We start from the raw sequence: 9,146 nt of genomic DNA on the forward strand, positions 1-9,146 counted from the left end.
CCATGTCGTGCCACGACCGAAGCCGGCGGCGCCCAAGCCTGTGGAGACTCGGGGTTTTCCATGTCGCGCCCTGACACCCAAGCCTGGGAAGCTTGGGGTTTCCATGTCCCGCCCTTTGATGGAACCACGGGTTTTTGCATTTTACGATACAAGGGAAACGTGGGGAACTTGGGGTTTCCATGACGATGCAAACCAGCTCGCAAGTCTCGGGAACTTGGCGTGTTTAGAAACCGCTGCCCAAGTCTGGGGGACTCACTGTTTCCATGTCGCGGCACACCCTGAATCGCCCGAGAGTCTGTGGAACTTCAAATTTCTGTGTCGTGGGGCCACGAAGAGCCGCCAAAGTCCAGGGAACTCGGGGTGTCCATTTCGCGGCGCGATGAAAACTGCTACCCAAGTCAGCGGACACACATGGGGTTTCCATTTCGCGTCACAACAAAAATTGCTACCCAAGTCTGGAAACGCGGTGTAAGGACCTGCGGTTCGGTTTCTCCCCGTCGGTGCGAAGTGTGAACTCTACGACCGAAATGTGCGAAGGGACATAAGTATAATGCGCATTAGAGGTGGAGCGATGGTTGGTTTATAGCGTGGGAGCGTTTGGCATAACCCACGGGCCGACTTGCATGTTGGGGCGACTTGAACGAAGGATTTTTTGCCGACCAACAATCTGATGGCAAGTTTGCGACGTGTAAGGGCATTTTGGCACGCGGTGGTTGAGTCGGCCTGGGCAGCGACTCGCCCAACTGCTCGTATAAATATGGCAAGGCGTTGGAGGATTTGACATTCATTCGAAGATGGACATTCGAACATGAGCATTCGGTGATCAAGAAAAAAGTACAAAGTAGTGGAGCAGGTCGCAAAAGAGGTACGGGCATATATGCTCCCACTCTTGGGCAAGCACACACGATACGCACAGGTTTTGGTTATCGGGTGAGGGCGCGGGTAAGGAAGGCACCCGCCGTTTGGTGTGACACGGGGTGTCTTTGGTAGGTCGCCCGACCGTCGTGGAAGAAGAAACGCGGAGGTGTCTCGGGTGACTCGGGTAAGTCACCCGCCTGTCGTGAAAAAGGAAACGGGGGGTGACTCGGGTGAGGTCGCCCACCCATCGTGCAGCGGTAAACGAGGTTCGGTTGAGGAGTACGGTTGGCAACTCATGTGAGGGCGCGCCCGCCCAGCTCGGGCAAGTAGCTCGGTTGGCACACGAAGGTGTTGCCTATTTGTAAAATTGGCTAAGTATGAAACTTGGTGTTTCCCATGTATACTTGTAAAGCCTCGTAAACATTGTAGAGTTGAATAATATATTGTATTCGGGCTGACTCATTGTTCAGGGAGTTTCCCCTCCCTTCATACTGCGCAATTGTGTTCTTCATGTATAATTGTTGATGATAATGAATGTGTATGAGTGTTCATTGGTATAAAGGAAACATAATAATACTTGGTTGCGAAAAACAAACTAAGTAGACTAATGGTTGGGCGTAGTCCATGAACATAAGTATTGGTGAAAAGAAAGTGTTCGGTGGCGCCGCACCTCGTCAAGTACGGCTGAAAGACTACTATACGCCTGGGGGCGTGACACGCGGCGTTCCCATGTCACTCGCGCCGTGTTGGGCATGGCGCACACCCCTTGATACATGCATGATGGGTGAGCCACCGACGGAAGGCACGCGGGCGACCCCTGTTGCATGCATAGATGAAAGAGGTGACCATGTGCGGATGAGTTAGGATGCGGGCAAGTGTGCGACGTACGGCGACCGACGGGTGTAATCGGCGAGGTGTTGGAGCCGACCCATGGGTGCGACGATGCACATGAAGGGATGCGGCAGTTCGTTGGAATGGGGCGTGTCGAGGTTATGTGGCAGGTCAGCCGGGCATGCATGTTGATGGAGCCGACCCTTGTTATCCTCGAGAGACACAACCCTTGGGCGAAAGGATGCGTATAAGTAAGGAGGATGGCGTTCGACGAAGGGACATTGATCTCAGACTTCCACATAGCAGAACAAGTGCGAAAGAAGGAGTTGGGCGAAAACAGAAGGAAGAGAAGGACGCGGGTAAGAGGGCCGAACCGGTGGGCAGATTACAGAGGGCAGGTCGGGCTTGGTAGTGCGGATAGGCAGAGCGGGGCAGGTTACCGTCCGGGTAGGCAGGCCGCACTGCATGCGGGCCGTGCGCCCTCACTATGGACTGCACCGACAGGCAGAGTTTGGGCGCCGCGGAAGGGAAAGTCGGGTGGATAGGTTCGCAGTTCAGGTGTGGAGTTGTGTCGTGCAGGCCACAGGACAGTGCAGCACGACCACACGACACGACAGGTTGAAAGAATAATTGAAGAAGATAAATTTATGGTAAGTTATTTTCGCTGTATTGTTAAGAACACTTATTGGAAAATTGACCGAGTGTTGAAGTAGGCGCAGACCGTGTACTCAATTATTGGTAAAAAGAAAAAGTACGGTGGTGTCGAACCCACTTATGCATGGTTGAAATACTACCACTAGGATAGGAGCGTGAAATGGGGTCTACTAGTCCCTCCTCGACAGAGGTCGCCAAATTGCGGGGAACCCGGTGATTCCATTTCATGCCTTGTCGAAAGCATCCCAAGCGCGGGAAATTTGCGGTTCCCATGTCTCGTCGCGATGCAAATCGCCCCAGGTGAAGTAAACTTGGTGTACATTGAGCCTACAACCTCACATCAAGAAAAAGGCTCGGTTGGTCAAGAGAATGAAGGTTTCTTCATTGGTAAAGGATCTCGCTAAGGATCAAAGGTTGGAGTCCCTTCTAGAGCTAGTCCACCACAGACTATCAAAAGTTGAAAGAAGGACAAAGTGTCGGGGAACGAAACGCCGAAGAAACAAAGTGCAGAGAGGAATAAGGACTCGACTTGTGCTTGGGGGATATTATTGTCAAGGGTCTAGGGCTTCACAATGACCAATAAGAAGCTTCAATGAGAGAAATTTACGAAAGGGTTTTCCTCTGAGAGAGAGAGAGGTTTTTCCCTGGCAGAGAGCCAACATCTTGTGTTCTTGTTCTTATGTTTTTGGCACCAGTTTGATGAAAGTAAACACACATGCATTAATAAGAAGAGAAGAAGATTAAGATAACACGATAAATTGCAAAAGAGATTCACAAATTTTTATCAAGTCTAGAAGAATCTCGCTATACCCCATTGCCCCAGATTCTTCAACGCGGTATCAGAGCTAACGTGACACATCAAGGAAAGGGAATCTCAAGAACATCCGCAAGGTTGAAGCGTCAAGACAAGAAGTCTCAATCACATCAAGGAAAAGAAGGTCTACCATCTGTCATTCGTCATGGAAGACTACAAAGCAAGAAGAATAAATCAAAAGCTACACCATCTTGAAGAATGAAAGGCATTACGATTCAAGTCATCAAGCAAGTCCATTTGAAGAAAGAAACTTGAACAACATCAAGATCTAAGGAAGGCAAGCCATCAAGAAGAAAGCAAGTTCACTACATCTCAAACTCTATCAAGTAAGTATATGTTCCCTTCTGAGTATACCTCAGTGTCTTTTTGCAAGGAAAGTAGCAAATTGGTTGGGACCACTACATGTCCAAAGTCCAACGGTTTGGATGCCAAGAGTATGGACGCTACAAAAGGGATTGTCCTAAACTTAAGAAGGACAACAACAACAAGAGAAAAAGGGAAGAAGCTCATGTAACTCAAGAAGTGAAAGAAGACGACAAGAAGCAAAAGAAGGAAGATCCTCCTATGACTAAGTCAACCTCTTTGCTTAAAGTCTTGTTTCAAAGGGGGTAGAGGTCTCATTGGGTGTCCCATTTATGGGATTCAAGAGAGGATGATATACAGGCGAGAGCAGATGAAGCAAGAAAGGCTACACCAATCGAGGAGAACTATCAAATAAAGCCACGATGATAAAAGCATAATCAAGGTGAGGTATGTATGCATCAAAGTTGAAGTCATGTCATCATATATATTTATTGGGTCATGGGAAAAGTTCTAGAATCACGATCAAGAATAAAAGGATCTCTTTCGCCAACGACATGCTCGGAGGCATGTGCTACAGTGGAGTAAAGGTCAACATGAAGAAGTGCTCTCATAAGGAGTATAAGGTGGTTGACCAATCAATCCAATAAGAACCAAATGAAGAACATCGCGGTCACAAAGAATAACTATTTGACAAGATTCCTCAACATCTCTCGAAAGAAGGCACGGAAACTCTGGCAAAGGAAGAAAAAGATAAAGGACCCTTGACACATACGAAGGCCTTGGAGATAGTAAGGTGCAGATAACCGTTTCCACTCTACAAATATGTCATGATGAAGAGCAATATCACGAAGGTCCACTAAATCAAAGTACGAGAAAAAGCGACTACAACTAAGCATCCATGTGATAAGTGTTATGAAGGATAGACAAGGTGACAAAGGAGTAGTAAGATGACAAAAAGGACCTGATATATATCAAGAAGGCCACTTTCCACGAAGGGAGCAATTACATGACAAACCAGGGGGGGAAAGTGATTGATGGCCAGTACCCTGCCAAGAAGAAGTTCAAACAAAGACGTCATGACATCGAAGGAAAGGAGGAGATCAAGTGGTTGAAGGACCCATGAAGAAGACGTTGTTGATGAATGGACAAGTCCCTAGCTAAGAGGGAGTTCTAACAAGTTCCCAACTACAAAGGAGCTTAGGCAAGTTCCTTGTCAGAGGAAACTTGGGCATGTCTTCCCCAATCAAGGGGAAGAGATAGACACAACATTCTTGTCTTGACTTGGCAAGAAATAATGGGAGGATTGGGCAATCATTTGGCATCTGATGCTCTTTAAGGATGTGTAGGGCACCCAAGTCAAGAGTAGGCAAGAGGAGCGATATTCTTTGAGGGATGGGAACCCAAGACAAGAATTGTCCTGGAAGGTCATACTCAGGGAACACCTGGGTGGGTATGTACCTTTAGAGACAATGACCAAGGTGTTAGTCAAGGCCCTGCTATGAACAATGTTGGCTAATATGATGCTATAACAGATGGGTTGCCAATCCGGTTTCTCTTATGTAAATTATTCAAGATTGAAAAATAGCCAAACACCTTGTAATGATTTATGAATACCTCCCTAGTTGAGAGGGGGTGTTGAAGAAAGTGTAACTGGGTTCGGTCTTCATAAATGTACTTTTGATATTTGTATTTATTCAACAAAATAAATAAATAAATAAATATCTATATATATATATATATAGATATATATATTATATTTTTCATTGAGTTTCTTGCTCATTGAAATAGGCCTAGCACATGTTAAAGTGTTATAAAGAGTGAAAAGAAAATGTTGAAGATATTAAGGACATGTTACCCCAGGTATATTTATGTATTAGAGTCAAAGATATTCCTACCCTCGTGCCTTCGTTCAGGTCGTTCGCCCGTTCAAACCCCAAATTTCCTTCGGGCGGGCCGGGTCATCCCGTGTTGTGCCGTGTCTGGGGGTGCGCGGGCACACGTGGGCGTGTCGAAAATGCCAAGTCATGACCGCCCGTGTGCCTTCTTTGTTCGGGTCGTGCACCCATGGAAACCCCAAATTTTGTTCGGGCGATTCGGGATGGCTCGCCTAGGGCGGGTCGGGTTGTGCCGTGCCGTGTGTGGGTGCCCCAGCACACGTGGCCGTGCCAAAAATTCTAAGTCGTCACCGCCCGTGTGTCTTCTGCACATTCGTGCAGCCGATTTGCCCGATGCTCCCTCGGACCTTCGTTCAGGTCGTGCACCCATGGAAACCCCAAATTTCGTTCAGGCCGTGCACACATGGAAACCCCAAATTCCGTTCGGGCAGGTCGGGCCGTGTCGTGTGTGGGTGCCCGTGCAAACGCGTTCGGGCGAGTCGAGTGGGGTTGGGTTGTGCCGTGCCGCTTGTGGGTGCTCGAGAACATGTGGCCGTGCAAAAAATGTTAGGGCGTGACCACCCATGTGCCTCCTGCACGTTCGCGCGACCCGTTTGCCCGATGCTCCATCGTGCCTTCGTTCGGGCGGGTCGGGTCGTGCCGTGCGTGGGTGCTCGGGCACACATGGCAGTGCAAAAAATGCTAAGTCATGACCCCTCGTGTGCCTTCTACACGTTCATGCGGCCCGTTTGCCTGACGCTACCTTGTGCCTTCGTTCGGGTCGCGCACCCATGGAAACCCCAAATTTGGTTCGGGTTGTGCATACAAGGAAACCCCAAATTTTGTTCGGGTCGGGTCGTGTCGTGTCGTGTGTGGGTGCCCATGCAAACGCGTTCGAGTGGGTCGGGTGAGATCGCACAAGGCCAGTCGGGACGTGTCGTGCCGTGTGTGGGTGCTCGGGCACACGTGGGTGTACCAAAAATACTAAGTCGTGACCGCCCATGTGTCTTCTGCATGTTCGTGTGGCCCGTTTGCCTGATGCACCCTCATGCCTTCATTCGGGTCGTGCACCCACGGAAACCCCGAAATTTCTTTCGGGTCGTGCGCCCATGGAATCCCCAAATTTCGTTCGGGTGGGTCGGGACGTGTCGTGTGTGGGTGCCCATGCAAACGGGTCGGGTCGTGTCATGTCGGGTCGTGTGACGGTGCCGAGGGCACACGTGGCCGTATAAAAAATGCTAAGTTGTGAAGGGGGATGGGCCTTGTGCATGATCGTGATGCCCGTTTGCCTGAATCTCCCTTGTGACTTCATTATGGTCGTGTGTCGGACCCATGTAAACTCGTTCGAGCGGGTCGTTTGCCGTGTAAACACTCGTTCGGGAGGGTCGTTTGCCATGTAAACTCGTTCGGGCGGGTCGTTTAAGGGCGCCCGTGTAAACTCGTTCGAGCGGGTCAGGCGAGGTCGTTCGTGCAAAAATGTTCGGGCGGGTCGGGCGAGGGCGTCCGTGCAAACCCATTCAGGCGGGTCGGGGGAGGGCGTCCGTGCAAACTCATTCGGGCAGGTCATTTGAGGGCGCTCGTGTGAACTCGTTCGGGCGGGTCATTTGAGGGCGCTCGTGTGAACTCGTTCGAGCGGGTCGTTTGGGCGAGGGCGCACCCGGGCGAACGAGCCCGTATAAAAAATGCTAAGTTGTGACCCGAGGTTGGCTTTGTGCACGTTCATGCAGCTCGTTTGCCTGACTCTCCCTTGTCGGTTCGTTTTGGTCGTTCGGGCACCCATGCAAAATCGTTTGGGTGGGTCATTTGAGGGCGCCCGTGTGAACTCGTTTGGGCGGGTCGTTTGAGGGGGCCCATGTGAACTCGTTCGGGCGGGTCATTTGAGGGCACCCATGTGAACTCGTTCGGGCGGGTCGTTCGGGAGAGGGCGCGCCTGGGCGAATGAGCCCGTATGAAAAATGTTAAGTTGTGACCCGAGGTTGGCTTTATGCACGTTCGTGCAACTTGTTTGCCCGCTCTCCCTAGTCGTTTCGTTTCGGTCGTTCGGGCACCCATGCAAAATCATTCGGGATGGTCATTTGAGGGCGCTCGTGTGAACTCGTTCCGGCGGGTCGTTTGAGGGCGCCCGTATCAAAAATGCTAAGTTGTGACTCGAGGTTGGCTTTGTGCATGTTCGTGCAGCTCGTTTTCCTGTCTCTCCCTTGTCGGTTCGTTTCGGTCGTTCGGGTGCCCAAGCAAAATCGTTCGGGCGGGTCGTTTGAGGGCGCCTGTGTGAACTCGTTCGGGCGGGTCGTTCGGGTGAGGGCGCACCCAGGTGAATGAGCCCGTATAAAAAATGCTAAGTTGTGACCCGAGGTTGGCTTCGTGCACATTCGTGCAGCTCATTTGCCCGGCTCTCCCTTGTCAGTTCGTTTCGGTCATTCGGGCGCCCATGAAAATCGTTCGGGTGGGTTGTTTGAGGGTGCCTGTGTGAACTCGTTCGGGTGGGTCGTTCGGGCAAGGCTGCGCTCGGGCGAACGAACCCGTATGAAAAATGCTAAGTTCTGACCTGAGGTTGGCTTTGTGCATGTTCGTGCAACTCGTTTGCCCGCTCTCCCTTGTCGCTTCGTTTCGGTCGTTCGGGCACCCATGCAAAATCGTTTTGGATGGTCATTTGAGGGCGCCCGTGTGAACTCGTTCGGGCGGGTCATTTTAGGGCACCCGTGTGAACTCGTTCGGGCGGGTCGTTTGAGGCGCCCATGCAAACGCATTCGGGCGGGTCGTTCGGGCGAGTCGTTTGAGGGCACCCGTGTGAACTCGTTCGGGCGGGTCGTTCAGGCGAGGGCATGCCCGGGCAAACGAGCCCGTATAAAAGATGCTCATTTGTGACTCGAGGTTGGCTTTGTGCACGTTCGTGCAGCTCGTTTGCCCGGCTCTCCCTTGCCGATTCGTTTCGATCATTCGGGCGGGTCGTTTGAGGGCGCCTATGTGAACTCGTTCGGGAGGGTCGTTCGGGCGAGGGCGCGCCCGGGCGAACGAGCCCGTATCAAGAATGCTAAGTTGTGACCTGAGGTTGGCTTTGTGCACATTCGTGCAGCTCCTTTGCCCGGCTCTCCCTTGTCGGTTCGTTTCGGTCGTTCGGGCGGGTCATTTGAGGGCGCCCGTGTGAACTCGTTTGGGCGGGTCGTTCGGGCGAGGGCACGCCCGAGCGAACGAGCCCGTATCAAAAATGCTAAGTTGTGACCCGACATTGGCTTTGTGCACATTCGTATAGCTCGTTTTCCCGGCTCTCCCTTGTCGCTTCGTTTCGGTCATTCGGGCACCCATGCAAAATCGTTCGGACGGGTCGTTTGAGGGCGCTCGTGTGAACTCGTTCGGGCGGGTCATTTGAGGGCGCCCGTGTGAACTCGTTCGGGAGGGTCGTTCGGGCGGGTCGATTGAGGCGCCCGTGTGAACTCGTTTGGGCGGGTCGTTTGAGGGTGCCCGTGTGAGCTTGTTCGGGCGAGGGCGCGCCTGGGCGAACGAGCCTGTATCAAAAATGCTAAGTTATGACCCGAGGTTGGCTTTGTGCACGTTCGTGCAGCTTGTTTGCCCAACTCTCCTTTATCGGTTCGTTTTGGTCGTTCGGGCGAGTCGTTTGAGGGCACCCGTGTGAACTCGTTCGGGCGGGTCGTTCGGGCAAGGGCGCCCGTGTGAACTCGTTCGGGCGGGTCATTCGGGCAAGGGCACCCGTGTGAACTCATTCGGGCGGGTCATTCGGGCAAGGGCGCCCGTGTGAACTCATTCGGGCGGGTCGTTCGGGCAGGTCATTTGAGGCGCACGTGTGAACTTGTTCA

This window comes from Pinus tabuliformis, chromosome Q (assembly GCF_031772625.1).
Source record: "Pinus tabuliformis cultivar Carrire ecotype Pingquan chromosome Q, CPIR1, whole genome shotgun sequence".
Taxonomy (NCBI): Eukaryota; Viridiplantae; Streptophyta; class Pinopsida; order Pinales; family Pinaceae; genus Pinus; species Pinus tabuliformis.